This window comes from Lotus japonicus, chromosome 4 (genome assembly GCF_012489685.1).
Source record: "Lotus japonicus ecotype B-129 chromosome 4, LjGifu_v1.2".
Classification (NCBI taxonomy): Eukaryota; Viridiplantae; Streptophyta; class Magnoliopsida; order Fabales; family Fabaceae; genus Lotus; species Lotus japonicus.
The window spans coordinates 21,697,444-21,716,132 of NC_080044.1; the positions used below are offsets into that span (position 1 = coordinate 21,697,444).

The 18,689-nt window shown below is 38.3% G+C and overlaps 1 long non-coding RNA gene across 2 annotated transcripts; it reads left to right on the forward strand.

Moving 5' to 3' along the window:
* Nucleotides 1-5,297: 5,297 nt before the first annotated feature.
* On the forward strand, nucleotides 5,298-8,438 carry LOC130715359 (uncharacterized). 2 transcript variants are annotated; one of them, XR_009011633.1, is made up of 4 exons: nucleotides 5,298-5,391; nucleotides 5,543-5,649; nucleotides 6,412-6,534; nucleotides 7,868-8,438. It is a non-coding gene; the product is annotated as an uncharacterized LOC130715359 (long non-coding RNA). The 2 variants fall into 2 exon arrangements; XR_009011632.1 differs by lacking the exon at nucleotides 5,298-5,391 and having other exon boundaries at nucleotides 5,398-5,649.
* The last annotated feature ends 10,251 nt before the right edge of the window (nucleotides 8,439-18,689 follow it).

Genomic DNA, 18,689 nt, shown 5'->3' on the forward strand with positions numbered 1-18,689 from the left:
AGCCGGAAGTAGTTGTACTCAACTCATGTGGATGAAGCAAATGTTGAAAGAGTATGATGTTGAACAGGATGTCATGACATTGTACTGCGACAATCTCAGTGCAATCAATATTTCCAAGAATCCCATACAGCATAGCAGGACCAAGCATATTGATATTAGACATCATTTCATTAGAGACTTGGTGGAGGATAAAATTGTCAACTTGGAGCATGTGACAACTGACAAGCAGTTGGCTGATATTTTCACAAAACCCCTTGATGCTATCACTTTTGAAAAATTAAGAGGAAGTCTAGGGATTTGTCTTTCTGATGCATAGCAATTAGCGTGCCCTAGTGTGTCAACGGCTAGTTTATTCTTGGTCATCATTAACAGCCGTTGTGACATCAGCAGAGAGAAAGTTACTTCATGGTTCACATTTCCTATAACTACCTCCAACGGGCAAATTGTGTTCTCTCAACCGCTTGTGCATCTATCTTCTTCAAGACTCATCATCTCTGATTTGCAAATCTGTTTCATTGTTCTGTACTTTGCTTGTATTTCCTCTCGATTCGTCATGTCTCAAAGTTCAGGAAAGAAGGAATCTATCAAGGCCAAGATTGAAAGAACTGCTAAAGGAGTCAAGTGTATGGGTTTGAAGAGTGATCCTTCTCAACCGTCTTCTGTGTCCAAGAAAGCCTCCAAGAAGATGCGATCAAGAAACCCAACGTGTAAGGTCTACAAATCACAGGTCAAGAATAGCAAAGCTCCGAATGTTCCTATCCTTGAGGATGTTCCTGACGAAGAAGAAATCAATGATGAAGATTCTCCAGTGAAATCGCCTCCTGATGTTGTGCCTGATGTTGTGGCTGATGTTGAGACAACTGGGTCTAAGGGAAGTTCTGCTCAAGAAACTCCTGGAAAGGATTCCACTTCTCATGAAAATTCAGGCGATGCTACCACGCCTAATATCTCTGTTTCATCCTCGTCGAAGGATGCTAATCCAGCCTCTGTTCAGAACATCTCTGATGATGCTTCTGATGATGTTCCTCTGACTGAGACTTTTGCTGATAGTGTTGCTGCGAGAATGAAGAAGAAAAGAAGGATTTCTTCTCCTGAGATCACACCTACTCCATCAAAGAAATCCAGACAGGCCAGTGTGAAGAGTAAGGGGAAGCAAAAGGAAGCAAAGGCTCCCACTGAGAAGAAGCAGAGGAAGATTCCAGTTGAAGTTGAAGACTCTGAGTCAGATGTTGAAGTCGGTGTTCAGGACATTCGATCTTCTGATAAAAGGAAGTTTTTTGGTAAGCGTGTTCCTCAGAATGTTCCAGCTGTCCCTATTGATAGAGTGTCCTTCCACTTAGAAGAGAATGTTCAGAAGTGGAAGTTTGTTTGCAAGAGAAGAATGGCCAAGGAAAGGGATGTTGATTCTGATGTTCTTGAATGCAGAGATGTTATTGCACTTATTGAGAAAGCAGGTCTGATGAAGACTGTTCAGAATGTTGGAAGGTGCTATGAGAAGCTTGTGAGAGAGTTCCTGGTGAATCTCTCTGTTGATGTGGGACTTCCTGATAGTGCAGATTTCAGAAAAGTCTATGTATGGGCTGAATGTGTATTGTTTTCACCTGCTGTGATCAATCAAGCACTTGGAAGAAGTGCTATTGAATTTGTTGATGAAGAAGTGTCCATGGATGATGTTGCCAAGGAGCTTACTGCAGGTCATGTGAAGAAGTGGCCCAGCAAAAAGTTGTTGTCTACTGGAAATCTGAGTGTGAAGTATGCTATTCTTAACCGGATTGGTGCTGTGAATTGGGTTCCTACTCAACATACTTCTGGTGTTTCTGCAACGCTTGCCAAATTGATCTATAGGATTGGCAAGTCTATGGTTTTTGACTTTGGAACTTTTGTGTTTGAGCAGACATTGAAGCATGCTGATACTTGTGTTGTGAAGCTGCCTGTTTCATTTCCTTCGCTTCTGACTGAGATCATTCTGAAGCAACATCCTCAGATTCTCAGGGCTGATGATGTGGCTATGTCTTGTGGCGTTCCAATCACTTTGGATCAACGTTTGTTTATGGAGCCACATGTTCTAGACATTGCCTTACCAACTAGCAGAACATCTGCTTCTCCTGTGACTGAATCTGGCACTCAGGCCATAATTGCTGAATTACAGGAAGTTTCCAAGGCTTTGCAGGAGACAATCAGGGTGAGCACTGCCAGGAAGCTCAAAGTTGATGCGTTGCTACTCAAGTTACAAGAAGAAGAACGTCGAGAAGGTGACCAAAGTGCTGCTGCTCCGAATGTGTGTAATGCAGAGGAGGAAGGATCTGAAGAGTGTGCAGAGGAAAGTGCAGAAGGATCGGGAAAGGACTGCAGTTCTGAAGGCTAGTTCGTTTTATTTTTGATGTATCCGTGCACCCTTTGCAAATTTGTGCTAAAAAGGGGGAGTAGTATGTGTTTTCAGTAGTATGTGTTTAAGTGAAGATTTATGTTCAGATGTTCGGATAAGTTTGTGAACAGTGTTTTCAGATTGAAGTTTCAGAAGTTTGTGAACAGTGTTTTCAGATGTTTGTGAACAGTGTTTTTCTGATGTTTTGAAGTTTCAGAAGTTGTTTATGTTCAGAAGCTTGTGTTTCAGAAGTTGTTTATGTTCAGAAGCTTGTGTTTCAGAAGTTGTTTATGTTCAGAAGCTTGTGTTTCAGAAGTTGTTTATGTTCAGAAGTTAGTGGTTCAGAAGTTGGTTCTGTTCAGATGTTCGCAGATCAGAAGTTTGTTTTGGTTCAGATGTTCATGTTCTCAGAAGTTAGGTGAAGTTGCTTCTGTTTCTACTGTGCTATGTGTGTTCTGATAGTGTTAGCTCTGGTCTGAAGACAAGTTTCAAGACGATGGCTATGTTTGTTTTCTGAAATGTTACTTCTGATGAGCAGTATTTTCTTCTGATGAGCAGTATTTCTGATGGTGCTTCTGATGAGCAGTATTTCTGTTAGTTGTTCTTCTGGGTATGTGCTGCCAGCTTCTGATGGTAGTATTTCTGATACGATGATGTTCAAGCTAATCTATTTTGGTGTCATCATGTGCTAAGGCTGATTGTACCTTTGGTTTTGTGTTTGTGCTGCTAAGTGGTTGTTCCGACTATGTCTTCTGAAGTATGGTAGTTGGTTGTGTAGATGCATCAGTTTGAGGGGGAGCTCTGACTAAGGGGGAGAATTGTCTCTCTAGTTTTTTATCCTCTCTGATTGTGAGTTGTTTTAGACAAAATTTGACAAAGGGGGAGATTGTTGGAACATGTTGCCTTGCATTTTGTCAAAACAACTGATTGTCGAAGCAGATGTCGTGGCATCTGACCTCGTGAGGCTAGGACATCAGTCCTCAGCTTGTGTTTCTGTTATGGGCCTTCTGAAGATTTGTTGAAGATATGTTTTGAGTTACTTGAGGAGCAAGTAACTATCTCAGAAGGGTTTTAGTTGTTGGGTTGTTATTTGTTGAAACAATCTTTGTTAAAAGATTGATTTCTATCTTTACTTGTGCAATAAGAAACCGAATCTATCAAGATTGCGTTTTCAAATTGCTGTTATTGGAATCTGTTTCTTCAGCCTGTGCTAACCCTAAAGCCCATGCTACCGCTGCTGAAGTCTATAAAAGGATGAAGACCTAAAACGTGAAGGGAACGGAAGCTGATAGAGAGAGATCGTGTGTTTTAGGATTTGTTAGTGTGCTTCGTTCTTTGTTATTTGTGAATCCTCTTTGCTCACTGATTCTATAAAGCAAAGAAGGGTTCTGTGTTGTTTGATGACATTCAAACTCTGATTGTTCATTGTGTTTACCAATCACTGTGGCAGTGATTGAGAGAAAGTGAGAGGGGCTCTCATACTTAGGTTGAGATTCTAAGTAGAAATACACTGGGTAGATTAGGAAGTGAACTATGAACTGAGGTGTTCATGAGTGTCTGTAATTCCTGAATCTTGAGATAGTGGATTTCCTTTCTTTGGGTGCAAACCCTCCAGACGTAGGTGAAAGTTTTCACTGAACTGGGTTAACAACTTCTGAGTGTTATTGTTTTGTTGTTAAGTTTTGTTTATTGTTAAGCGATTGTCGAACCTCTTGTCCCAGCATCGTGTAGGACAATCGTTTCAGAGGGAACCTGAATTACAAAAACCGTCAGCGTTGCCTTTTCCTTCTTATCTAGGTCTGTCATCACGTGTTACCATAATAGGTCTATGATGAAAACCTCTTTCTTCGGCCCCTTTTTCTTCTCAGTTGGCTAGATTGCCCATATTTTTGTTGGTTTAGTCTAGTACTCTCCCGCGTGGCCAATCAAGTAGAGGAGCAGTCTCTCCTTATCCTTCGATCCTATAAGCTGTTTAATTGTATTTCGAATCACTGTTTTGCTGGGTCTTCTATAATAATCAAAATCAGTAAATTGCGGCTCATTGCATGTGTAAGACCTGGATTTTCAGAACAAGTTAAGTTTCCGACTCACGCGTAGAATCAGTGTAAGCGTGACAGGAGTTTGGTATTTGAGAAAGATTAATGAAGAGGGAAGTTCAGGAAATGCTTGAGGAATGTTGCGTGGTCGTTTTCGGAGTTAGTGCGAGTCGTCCGCACACTTGCCTTAGGGCGAGCGTGTCCAGAATAGGCTATTTCGCTCTTAAAGCAACGTTTTGAGTGAGATTTCGAACTCTCGGAAAATGTAAAGATTCTCTTTATTTTTCCATCGACCAGCGTTTCATTTCGGAACTCTGGACTGTACGCACGATAGGTTTCACTTTTCGGATGTCCGCCGACGCTAATTTCTTTGCTTCGAAACCCTATTTTCGAGCAATGGATGAAGACTTTTTCTATTCGGGACTTCTAACGAAGTTTACATCCGCGCAGCCCGATTTCTTTCGACGTTTCCAACCTTTCTTCAGAAGGAAGTTTCTTCATCCGACGTCAAACGCAAAAAGTAGTTTTGCGACATATTTCAACTCATACTACGTTCAAGCCATTTTCTCACTTAAATGAACCCGATGCAAGTATCGCCCTTTCTTGGATCGATACTTAGATTAATTGCATAATATGACAACGTCATATTTGTTCTAATTGTCTCACAATTATTCTTTAGCTTAGTTTCTACTCATTTCTTGATTCATGGATCAGTTTATTTTGCTCAAAGTGATTCAAATTTATATTTTATCGTTTCATAGAGTTCCTCATAATTTTTGGGATAATAATATATCACCCTTATATTTTTATCTTAACTCTATGAGTTAAATCATTCAGTGTCTAAATCAATCTGTACCGATTAATAAATATCTCATCTTTTTACTTGGCCTTTCTTGCTCCACGTCTTTCATGTTGGCCAATCCATTCATTTTACCACATGTTTCTACTTTGTTCATTCCAAATTTCTTTCCCTGGCAGAATGCGCACACCGTAGTCCCTCTTTTTCTCTTATTCACGTCTTCTTTTCCTCACCACTCTCTTTACTCTCATTTTCAATTGGTTTCTGCAGCAATTTATAATCCTTGTTCCTTTCATCTTGTTCTCATCACCAATCTCATCTCGTTCATTTTCTTTGTGGCAGCGCCCACACACAACTGTGCCTTTTTCCTTCATGATCAAGCCACCACCTTGGTTCTCTCTTCACCCACGCAAGGCACAAACCACCACCACCTCTAAGGCATTTTCATGGTAAAACCTCTTCTCCTTTTTATCATGTTTTTAATGGGTAAAGATTGAGTTTTGATTTGTTATGCTTTTTCAAAAATGACTTTCATCCAAAGTGCTTTTACAATTGTTGTTCCCTATCACCGGATCTATAGATTTCACTGATTAGTTTTCTAAAAAGTTGTTTTTTTTAGTTAAGTGATTTTGGGATTTTAATGATTTTAATTTAAGCCTTGATTAGTTATTTTTAAATGTTAAAAATGGCTTTGGAAGTGATTTGGGGAAAAAGGAAAATTTATACATATTTATGTAGTCGTGGCCGAGCCTATGACATGTGTTTTGGGTGTGGAAAATCAAATCTGAAACTTGTTTTTATTTAGTGAAAATCATAAGTTAAGTTTATGGTGACAAAACTTTGGGCTTAAACACAAGAGGCTGAGAAGTTTTGGGTTAAACTGGAGTTTTAAAAGTATTGGGGTCTGTTTGATAAATTTATTAAAGATTGAGGGTTGAAAGATAACTTACCTTTATATGAGGACCTTTTCGTGATTATGTGCTTATCAAGGGACTATGGTTGAATTACTTAAAAGTTGAGGACTGGTTTGCAAAATGGGTTTTTTTAAGGACCTTTCTTTAAAACTCACAAATATTTTATCTTTGGACTTTAGTCCCTGAAACATAAAGTTTGTGCATTTAGCCTAAGTGAGCTAGAAAGATTGGCTAAGTTTGTTCTGGAACTTTAGATGTGACTTTAGAGGCTAAGGTTTAGTATGTGAACATGTGAAGGGTAAGAAGGACGGAAGCGCTTGACGACGAAGCCAAAGAACAAACGGAAGTGAGCCAACACGGGAAAGCAAAGATATGACTGGATTTGATTTGAGTCGCAACTTAGTAAGGAAAGCGCCGAAGGTTAGGGCAACTTACTATATATTAGCTATGAATGCATGATAGGCGTCGATCAATTCGACTTATGCTTTACTTTGATGTTGATTATGTTGATGAACTGATGTTGTGATGTTGTGCTTTGTTGGATTGTGCGTTTTGACGCGACTTCGGAGTGGAGATTCATTGATCTGGTGATCTTTGATGTTTCGGGTTGGATGAGCAACCCTAGGCAAGTTCAAACGAGGGGTTTGGGACTTAGCCATTTGTTGGGATTCGTTGGTTTACTTAGACTTTCCCCGGGAAACTTCTTTTGGGTGGTTGGTTTTCGGAAAACCTAGAATGAATAGAATTTTGTAAACTAAAGACTTGGGAAACCTAGACTTTGAGAAATAAACTCATAACCTGACTAATTCAATTCGAAACGTTTTTACTAAATGAATAGTTATAGGAGAACTAAAGGGGAAAACATTTACGAAAGACGGGGAAAAGTCGACCTTTGTTGTGGGTTTGGAGAGTTATCGGAATTGGGGAAAGCCACTAAGGTGAGCTATGGTGATGATTGAAAGTCACCGAGTACTTTACGTACTCTTGTTGATGGGGTTGTGTTGTATTGACCGACACTAATCCCTTGGGTTCTCTTGTTGTTGGAGCGGTGTTGTATTGACCGACACCTAGCGCTCTTGTTGTTTGGGCTGTGTTGTATTGACCGACACTAGACCCTTGTGTTTTCTTGTTGGAGTTGTGTTGTATTGACCGACACTTACTCCGAGTTGTGTTGTATTGACCGACACTAACTCATGGGTTTGTTGAGATTGGGTTGTGAGCTAGACACTTTCGTGGTAAGGACGATTCGTTGTTTGGCTAACCACGTTGCATTCAATCGGGTGAATAACGGGAATGGTTCACCTGTGCATATCATGGTGAATAACGGGAATGGTTCACCTTGCATTAATGATGAATAACGGGAATGGTTCATCATTCGGTGAATAACGGGAATGGTTCACCAAGGATGAATAACGGGAATGGTTCATCCAGGATGGATTTCATCCAGGATGGATAACGGGAATGGTCCATCCATAGTGAAAATGCTTCACTTGTGGCGAACGGGAACGCGTCACAAATCCGGATTCATATTGTGCATTTCACGCATACATTCATGCTGACTGAGACTATGTGCTGTTTGTTTATTGAAGCAATGTTAGAGCCATAACATGCTAGGATTACTTATATGCTTATATAACAACTTATATATATACCCCGTCACATGTTGAGTGTATATGTACTTATTGCTGTGAGTTGACCCTAGCGCCTTGGCTTTGTTTGTATGTTTGTGTTTGGGCGGTCGGCCTGCTGCCAGATGTCGATGGTCGACTGGTTCTCGACGGTCTCTCCCTCGGGGGAGATCAGATACGAGCTGCTGGATCGGGATGCCCCCACCGCTTGGGTGATCGATGTAGCGGGTCACCGGGCGACGTATCGGGGAAGGGTCATGGAGGACCGGACTGACGAGCGTGGACGTCTGACGAAAGGAGTTCTATGGCGCATAGAGTTGAGCTTCAACTTGCCGACTTCAGATCGTTGTGGGTTTGGCACTGGGAGGTTAGGTTTGGGCAGGCGTCATGTTTTGTGTAGAGCTCTGATTCGTTTTGCTTTTGGGATCGGGTAGGTTCCGACGCATGACTTTTCGTGTGGTTCTCTTACTGAGGGATCACAGTGAGTCAGTTGGACCATAGGGGTCTTTGCTTAGGCCATATTGAGGCCGACTTTCTCCTAGTGGTTTGTAATTTTAATTTTCTCACTTACACTTCTGGGTCTGTAGATATTTGCCTACGGGCACACTGCTTTGGAGTCACTGCGAGTGCGCGTGACGTGGGAGTGCAGCTGAGGCTGTACATGTTTATATTTGATGTATGTTGGTTAGTTTAGTAGTTGGGTTTTGTCTTTACTTCCTTATCGTTTTGATTTAAAGGAAAGAAAACGGAAAAAAAAAATTACCTGTTTTCCGCGTAAAGATTATTTTTGGTTACTAAAGTGACACCTGGAAATCGGGGGGTTACAGCATGCTCCACAAAAAACCACACCTCTCATTCTCTTAGCTCCTCTGAAAAAGGCACCGGATGAACATGTATCCATAAAAACAGTCAGCATTGCCTTTTCCTTCTTATCTAGGTCTGTCATCATGTGTTCCCAGAATAGGTCTGTGATGACTACCTCTTTCTTCAGCCCATTTTTCTTCTCAGTTGGTCAAATTGCGCATATTTTTGTTGGTTTAGTCTAGTACTCTCCCGCGTGTCCAGTCAAGTAGAGGAGCAGTCTCTCTTTATCCTTCGATCTTATAAGCTGTTTTACTGTATTTTGAATCACTGTTTTGTTAGGTATTCTATAATCATCAAAATCAGTTAACTGCGGCTCATTGCATGCTCCATAAAAATTCACACCCCTCCTTCTCCTAGCGCCTCTGAAAAAGGCACCGGATGGACATGTATCCTTAAAAACCGTCAAGGTTGCCTTTTTCCTTCTTATCTAGGTCTGTCATCATGTGTTCCTAGAACTGGTCTGTGATGACAACCCCTATCTTCGGAACCTTTTTCTTCTAACTTGGCCAGATTGCCCATATTTTTGTTGGTTTAGTCTGGTACTGTCCCGCGTGTCTGGTCAAGTAGAGGAGCAGCCTCTCCTTATCCTTCGATCTTATAAGCTGTTTAACTGTATTCCGAATCACTGTTTTGCTGGGTCTTCTGTAATCATCAAAATTAGTAAATTGCGGCTCATTGCATGCTCCAAAAAATCCACACCTCTCCTTCTCATAGCTCCTCTGAAAAAGACATCGGATAAACATGTATCCATAAAAACCGTCAGCGTTGCCTTTTCCTTCTTATCTAGGTCTGTCATCATGTGTTCCCGGAATAGGTCTGTGATGATAACCCCTATCTTCGGCACCTACTTCTCACTTGGCCAGATTGCCCATACTTTTGTAGGTTTAGTCTAGTACTCTCCCGCGTGTCAAGTCAAGTAAAGGAGCAGTCTCTCCTTATCCTTCGATCTTATAAGTTGTTTAACTGTATTTCGAATCACTGTTTTGCTGGGTCTTCTGTAATCATCAAAATCAGTAAACTGCGGCTCATTGCATGCTCCTTAAAAAACCACACATCTCCTTCTCTTACCTCCTCTGAAAAAGGCACCGGATGAACAAGTATCCATAAAAATCGTCATCGTTGCCTTTTCCTTCTTATCTAGGTCCTTCATCATGTGTTCCCAAAATAGGTTTGTGATGACAACCCCTTTCTTCGGCCCCTTTTTCTTCTGAGTTGGCCAGATTGCCCATAATTTTGTTGGTTTAGTCTAGTACTCTCCCGCGTGTCAAGTAGAGGATTAATCTCTCCTTATCCTTCGATCTTATAAGTTGTTTAACTATATTTCACTGTTTTGATGGGTCTTCTGTAATCATCAAAATCAGTAAACTGCGGCTCATTGCATGCTCCATAAAAAACCACACCCCTCCTTCTCTTAGCTCCTCTGAAAAAGGCACCGGATGAACATGTATCCATAAAAACCGTCAGTGTTGCCTTTTCCTTCTTATCTAAGTCTGTCATCATGTGTTACCATAATAGGTCTGTGACGTTCAGCCCCTTTTTCTTCTCAGTTGGCCATATATCCCATATTTTTGTTCGTTTAGTCTAGTACTCTCCCGCGTGTCGAGTCAAGTAGAGGAGCAGTCTCTCCTTATCCTTCGATCTTATAAGCTGTTTAACTGTATTTCGAATCACTGTTTTGCTGGGTCTTCTGTAACCATCAAAATCAGCAAGTGTAACCACATTTATTTTTACAAAGCCCAAGTTTTCAATTAAAACTTCTTTCATGGCAATTATCTCTTTTCGAATGCATTTCAATTCTTTCGCAATCGCAATGAGCAAAGCCTACTTCTTTTCTGATTTAGGTATGTTGATGGGAGCCCTTCCCAAATATGGCTAGCAATCTCCCTATCTTCCTCTTTAATGTCACTGCCCATTATTTTTTTTATTATTTCCCTACCATCATTCTCAACTATTAATTTTCCTATTAACTTGGTGTCCCTGCCTTCTTTTAATATCTTTTTCAAACTCAACAAAATGCTTTCTGCATCTATTTCTTCTTCTTTTTTCTTTCCTCTGAAGAAAATGAATCAGAGATTCTGTGCATCCATGTTCCACCAATGCCATTAAGATTCTAGTACTTGCATTAAGTACAAAAGCGATTATTGCTTGAGATGCCCACCATTTTAAATCAAAATCAGCTGCTTTCATCCGTTTTGTAAATGTAGTATTCTTCACTTGTTTAATGATTTCCATAATAATTCCCTCTTCTATCACATCTGAAATTTGTTGCTGGTTTTCAAAACCTATGTTTGCAACAATCTGCACACTTGTGTTTTGACTTTTGTAATTTTGTTTTTTGCAGTAGGGTTTTAAAGTGTGGGAGCGCACTTGCCTCGATAACTCTCTGTATTTATTTGATGGCGCTTCTCCAGGAAATCCGGGTCCTAGTGGCATTGGTGGTGTCATCCACAATCATGCCCATGTCCTGATTGGCTATTTCTCTAAGAGTATTGGGTTTGCCTCGGCTTTTGAAGCGGAGGTCAAAGCTATACTCAATGCTCTCCAGTTCTGCCAACAATTCATGCTTCACAATGTTCTGCTAGAGAGCGACTCATCTCTTGCTATCGGCTGGGTTATGTCCCCGTTCCGGAGGCCATCAACGCTTCTAAATGACCTTAACCACATTGACTACCTTATGACTGTCGTTGGATGTGCGGGTATACAACATACTTTTCGCGAAGGTAATGAGAAGGCAGACAAGCTCGCAAAGGAAGGATCCTCTCGGGTTGATAATCTCTGGGTCTGTTTTGAACCTCCCTTTGTTGGCTGAGGTCTTGATGGTCCTCTCGCTCTTTGCCTCTCCGGTTGCTTGTTTTGAAGCATGTTGCTGTCTTTGTTCTCCTTGTTGGATGTTTTTTGTGCTTTTTCTTTACTGCTTTCTTATCTTCTTTGGCTGTATTTTTAGTGTTCTTCTCTTTTTTCTTTGTTTGAACCCCTGGCTTGGTGCCTCTTTTATCTATTGATTTGGTTTTTCCAAAAAAAAAATTATTTGATTTTTATGCATCATCGGTGTAGTAAAATTGTTTTACCCTAGCATCTAATTATATCACATCACATAAGGGTGTTAGTGGTTAATCTAATCCAATAGAAACAGAAAAGTTGATAAAAAACATAGATTTAATTAATCTGAAAACCGAATGGATACAAAATTGAGAAAACATAATATTTTTATTGGATTCAATCGGATTTCATATTTAATTTTCAAAGCCGAACCAATCAAACTGAATATGCATCAAAGCGAACATATATTTGAAAAATATGTCATCTACTTGGAGGATTAAATATTTTTCTTCATCTTATTATAGAGGTACATAATCAAGAATGGTAAATGTGGTAACTTATTGGAGACTTTAGTGATTGTTTTTACTTTTTTATTTTATTTTAAACTGACATCTTTTAGACTTGTAATGTGGTTTTATACTATTCAAATTGATTTATATTTCTTCATTGATTTTGATATTTACAACAACTTTCAAAATTTGAAATCCAATCGAATCAAAACCGATAAAAACTGGATCATATTGGTTCGGATCTAAAAAAAGGAAAAAAAAAATACGGATGATAAAGTGACCAACCCCAAATGATTGGAGCGGATGAATTTTCCTCTCAAAATGAATCAATTCAAACCCTCACATATAACAAAACAGTTTAATTTATGTATGTTTTCTTAAAATAATAACTTATTTTCTGATTTGGCATAAAATAATTTGATGTTTGTGTAAAAACAATTACGCAAACAATGCATGTTGGATGAACTTTAAGTCCTTTAAATATTTCAAAATTTGAAATTATGACATGAAAATTTGATGAATTTTAATTAGATAATAGTGTAAATTTATTTTGCGCTATGAGTGTGTGATTATTAAACTCTATTATATTATATTATAAGTTCAACTTTCAATTTTTCAATTAATAATAATTATTTTTTAAATGAATAAAGAACATGGTAGAGAAAAATAATTAAATAAGCGAAATAAACAATGAAAGAAAGAGAGGGCGAAAAACAAAAAACATCATGGGATTTACCACTTGAGAACATGATATTTGCATGACTAGAAAAACAAAAAAAAAAATCTTGAGATTTTTACCACTTGAGAAAATGATATATGCATGACTATTGTAAATTAGTTTTTTTTTAGCTACTAAAATAGTACATGCTTGAAGAAATTTCTAGAAAACCTCTTACAATAGTCTTCAAAATCGAAAGAAACCCTTTTACAGTAGTCTTCAAAATAAAATGAATTCTTCAAAATCAAAATGAATCCTTGTCTAAATGGTAAATGTTGTCATAGGAGCCACAAACACTACAACCCTATCCTACGAAGTACTTCATCCAAGTATCTTCTCTGCACTACATGACCGCTTTTTCCCCTATGTTCAAATCATGATACCTTTATTTGATTCTTTCATAGAGTTCCTGGTGAGTGATTTTGCCTGTGAGTGTTCGAAGAATAGGTCCAAGTGAATTCATGAAGTTTCCATCATAAGTAAACTGAGGCTCATTGCATGCTCCATAAAAAACCACACCTCTCCTTCTCTTAACTCCTCTGAAAAAAGCATCGGATGAAAATGTATCCATAAAAACCGTCAGCGTTGCCTTTTCCTTCTTATCTAGGTCTGTCATCATGTGTTCCCATAATAGGTCTGTGATGACAACCCCTTTCTTCGGCCCCTTTTTCTTCTCAGTTGGCCAGATTGCCAATATTTTTGTTAGTTTAGTCTAGTACTCTCCCGCGTGTCCACTCAAGTAGAGGAGCAGTCTCTCCTTATCCTTCGATCTTATAAGTTGTTTAACTGTATTTCGAATCACTGTTTTGCTGGGTCTTCTGTAATCATCAAAATCAGCAAGTGTAACCACATTTTTTTTACAAAGCCCAAGTTTTCAATTAAAACTTCTTTCATGGCAATTATCTCTTTTGGAATTTATTTTAATTCTTCCGCAATCGCAATGAGTAAAGCCTTCTTCATTTCTGATTTAGGGTATGCGGATGGGAGCCCTTCCAAAATATGGCTATCAATCTCCCTATGTTCCTCTTTAATGCCATTGCCCATTATATTTTTTATTACTTCCCTACCATCATTCTCAACTATTAATTTGCCTATTCACCTGCTGCCACTGCCTTCTTTTAATATCTTCTTCAAACTCAACAAAATGCTTTCTTCATCTATTTTTTTTTCTTCCTCTGAAGAAAATGAATCAGAGATTCTGTGCATCCATGTTCCACCAGTGCCATTACGATTCTGGTACTTGCATTAAGTACAAAAGTGGTTATTGCTTGAGATGCCCACCATTTTAAATCAAAATCATCTGCTTTCATCCTTTTTGTAAATGTAGTATACTTCACTTGTTTGATGATTTCCGCAATAATTCCCTCTTCTATCACATCTGAAATTTGCTGCCGGTTTCCAAAACCTATGTTTGCAACAATCTTGCACACTTGGGTTTTGACTTTCGTAATTTTGTTTTTTTGCAATAGGGTTTTAAAGTGTGGGAGCGCACTTGCCTCGATAACTCTCTGTATTGATTTGATTTTTATGCATTGTCGGTGTAGTAAAATTGTTTTACACTAACATCTAATTATATCACATCACATAAGGGTGTTAGTGGTTAATCTTATCCAATAAAAAAAAGAAAAGTTGACAAAAAACATAAATTCAATCAATCTGAAAATCGAATGGATACAAAATTGAGAAAACATAATATTTTTATTGGATTCGATCGGATTTCAGATTTAATTTTCAAAGCCGAACCAATCAACCTGAATATGCATCAAAGCAAACATATATTTGAAAAATATGTCATCTACTTGGAGGATTAAATATTTTTCTTCATCTTATTATAGAGGTACACAGTCAAGAATGGTAAATGTGGTAACTTATTGGAGACTTTAGTGATTTTTTTACTTTTTTATTTTATTTCAAACTGATATCTTTTAGACTTGTAATGTGGTTTTATACGATTCAAATTGATTTATATTTCTTCATTGATTTTGATATTTACAGCAACTTTCAAAAATTGAAATCCAATCGAATCAAAACCGATAAAAACTGGATCATATTGGTTCGGATCTAAAAAAAGGAAAGAAAAAAAACACGAATGATAAAGTGACAGACCCCAAATGATTGGAGCGGGTGAATTTTTCTCTCAAAATGGATCAATTCATACCCTCACATATGACTAAACAGTTTCATTTATGTATGTTTTATTAAAATAATAACTTATTTTCTGATTTGGCAGAAAATAATTTGATGTTTGTGTAAAAACAATTACGCAAACAATGCAATTTAAATATTTCTAAATTTGAAATTATGACATGAAAAATTGATGAATTTTAATTCGATAATAGTGTAAATTTATTTTGCGCTATGAGTGTGTGATTATTAAACTCTATTATATTATATTATAAGTTCAACTTTCAATTTTTCAATTAATAATTATCATGGCACAAATTTTTCATAAGATCAACATATAGTGCATCTTAAAAATTAGGGTTGTTCGAGGTGAACCGAATCGAACCGAATCCGACAAAATTGAGCTAGTTTTCATAAAATTGAACAAGTCGGGCCGGAAAATGGGTTCTACAGATGAAAAACCCTATTTCAAGTGGTTTAGGCTGGTCGGTTCGACCTCCAGACCGACCGAATCGACCTAACTAGTTTAAAAATATAAGACTAGCCCAAACCCAATCTCCATCCATCCCAACTACCCACAACTCTAGTTTATAAATATTATCCTGATCCCTTACCCTAACCCTAGCAATCGCCGCCCCACCACCCACAACAAACATAATCGTCGTCAACCCCAGCACCCACAACAAACGTAGTCGCCGCCAACCCCACAACCATGTGCTTCCCAAACCCTACCCTTCCAAGCAAACCGTAACCGCACCAACCACTACTACAACCTTCTATTCTCACCTCTCTCCTCCATGACATAGCCATCTCCAACTCCTCCATTAACCACCGAACTAAGAACCACCACCATCCCTAATTCTCCTTCTCATCCTAGAAGGCAGAAGCCACAGACAGTGGGGAGGGAAAAGAAAGCCTTGGCATTTCCCAACAACATCCTCTAAGAAGCTTCATCCACCTCAACCTTCTTATCATTGCCAAACATCACAACAAAGACATCATGCTCAAAGTCCATGCTCCACCGCCATCATCTCTTGCTCTCCTCTCCTTCGACCATTGTTTCGAGGAATCTACAGTTCTACATTGTCGATCCGCCAATATATGTGCTCTGTTGCTTGCTCCTGGGACCTGTTGCAGATCTGAGATGGTGCCTCCTTTTATTTTATTTTTTGTGTTATTTTCTTGTTTGTGAGAATTTTCTAGATCAATGGCATGTATAATTTATGAACTGCTCTTCTTTATTTTATTTTTTTGAATTTTTCTATATTCATCACTGGATAGCAACAAATTTCTTCCTCTTCACTATTTTTTCTCATCGGTTACCATTTAACCGACCAGATTAACTCGCACCCACAAGGCTGCAACGTCCAAGATCTGACCAAACTGACGCTTTACACGGATGGTGGCAAGCCTGAGGTTTTGGTGATTTTCATTCAACGAAACTGACATCGACGATCCTAAACCATCAGTAACCAGCTGATGGACAACCGTATTGAAAATAATATATTTCAGCCCAACATTCATTCACGAAGTGTGCATCTCTCTATATCATGCATGAATTGGGATGAAAATGGGAATCATATGGGAAGAGCTCTATAGTGCATATTCCTATATTACCTGTGTTTGTTCTCATACCCATGTGAGTAGCAACTTGAACGTCTATCTTTATATCCTATGGTGCCCATATCTCCATACTTATACTCATTACGCTAGAACGTGAAACTTATACATCGATAGAATGATAGGATGAAGAATTTGATTTAGAGTATAACTGAATTGATTAAGTTCATTATTTTGAATTAATGAGAACTTACACTTGATACATGATTGTATAGTATATCATATAAGTTTCTACACTAACATTGAAAAACTAACTCTAGTTACTAATAGTAAGCTTTATAACTAACTACTAACTTTTGTAATAAACAACTAACTTTCACTAAGAAACAACTAGCGTCCTCTTCCTACTATTTCATTCTCTAATACTCCCCTCAAGTTGGAGGAGAGTGATATAAATGTCCAGCATCATCAGCTTGCAAATCAAAATACTAAAAGAATGGGGAGGAAGAGACTTAGTGAAGATGTCAGCAAGCTGATCACGAGAAGATAAAGTAAGGAGACGTATGGGACCACTTTGAAGGTGTTTTCGGACAACATGGCAATCAATATCTACATATTTGATATGTTCATGAAAGAGTGGATTAGCCACTATATGAAGAGAACTCTGGTTATACCACTAGATAACAACTTGGCGAAGGCAATGAGCTTGACAATCTTGAAGTAAGAATGATAACCACTTAAGCTCACAAGGGGTAGAATCCAAAGCATGACATTCTTCCTCTGATGAAGAGCGAGCTACATTGGGCTACTTCTTGGATTTCTAGGAAACAAGTGAGTATTCTATGTAGAAATAATATCTAGCTATTGATCTCTTATATGGGCATCCTCCCCAATCCATATCATGGTTCCCCTGGAGTTGAATAGGTTATGCGTGAGGAAAGTAAAGACCAAACCCATGAAGATACTTTATATATATATATATATATATATATATATATATATCTCGTGAAACATGTAAAGTTAGCTTGCGATGACAAATAATAGGTGTGAACATAAACTAGCTAAGTTGTTCAACAACAAAACCAATATATGGATGAGTACTACCAAGGTACAAGAGGCAACCCACAAGCCTTCTATAAGAAAAAACATTACAATAAGGCTCACTTGTATCCTGATGAATCCAAATAGCATGGTCCATAGGCTTGGAGACAGGTTTGCAACCTTCTAATCCATCATGTGCTAATAAATCAAGGCAATACTTTCTTTGAGAAAGTGAAATTTTCTTTTTAGATTGAGCAAGTTCAAGGCCGAGAAAATACTTGAGATGACCAAATATGTAACGACAAAATTCTTATGAAAAGTATTCTTGATGAAGGAAAATTAAGGTAACAATTTTGTTACACAAATAACATCATCTACATAGACCGAAAGAGTAGTAAATGAAGTACCATTGAATTTGGTAAACAAAGAATGGTCAAAAGGTGTGTAGCCAAGACCAAGTAACATGGTGAAGAGTTTTTCATGCTATTTGCAGCTTGCTTGCTTTAAGCCACACAAAGACTTTACCGATTTACAAACTTGATTTGGTCAAGAAGAGATAACTCCTTGTGGTTAGGTTATATACACATCCTCTATAGATCACTATGTAGGAAGACATACAACCTCGAGTACCTTGATTTCTTCTTTTATGGCATGTTTCCAACAAGAATGTTCACAAACGTCAAAATAAGTAGTAGGTTTTGTGGTATTAAACAAAAGGGGTCAGAGCGATGAAAAGATATAGAATGAGCAGTGGAAGATAGTTTATCTATAGTCAGATACTGGTGGTTTAGTAATTCTAGAGCTTTTTGGAGGCACAAAAGTGGGAAAATTTTGTGAGATTAGGAGAAGATGGTAGTGTGGCTAAATCTGAAGCAGGGGACATATGGTAAAGATGTGAAATCACTAGAAGAAGGGTTAATAATGTTAGAAGGATATTACAACTCAGTGAAACAATGATTTGGAAATGAAGTCAAATTTGAAGAAATGATAAGTGGTATGGTGAAAATTGTGTGATGATTTACTTTACTTTAGAAAGTGAGTCTCACTTTAGAGAAATCGGACCCATTTGATAAAAGTAAGGGATGGTGAAAATGTTTTGATTAAGGGTATTTTAGGGGTTTTAGAAATTGGGAGATGGTAAGAATACTTCATTGAGTGAGAACTTGTAAACAAGAAGTGAGAGCTTCCTCCTATCCTATCCTCAGAAAATATCTCAATTGACTTAATCAAGAAGACTAGGAGCATCAAACAAATTAGCATCTTCCACGTGGCATCAGACACAAAAACACGCGTCGATGACGCGTGCGTCTG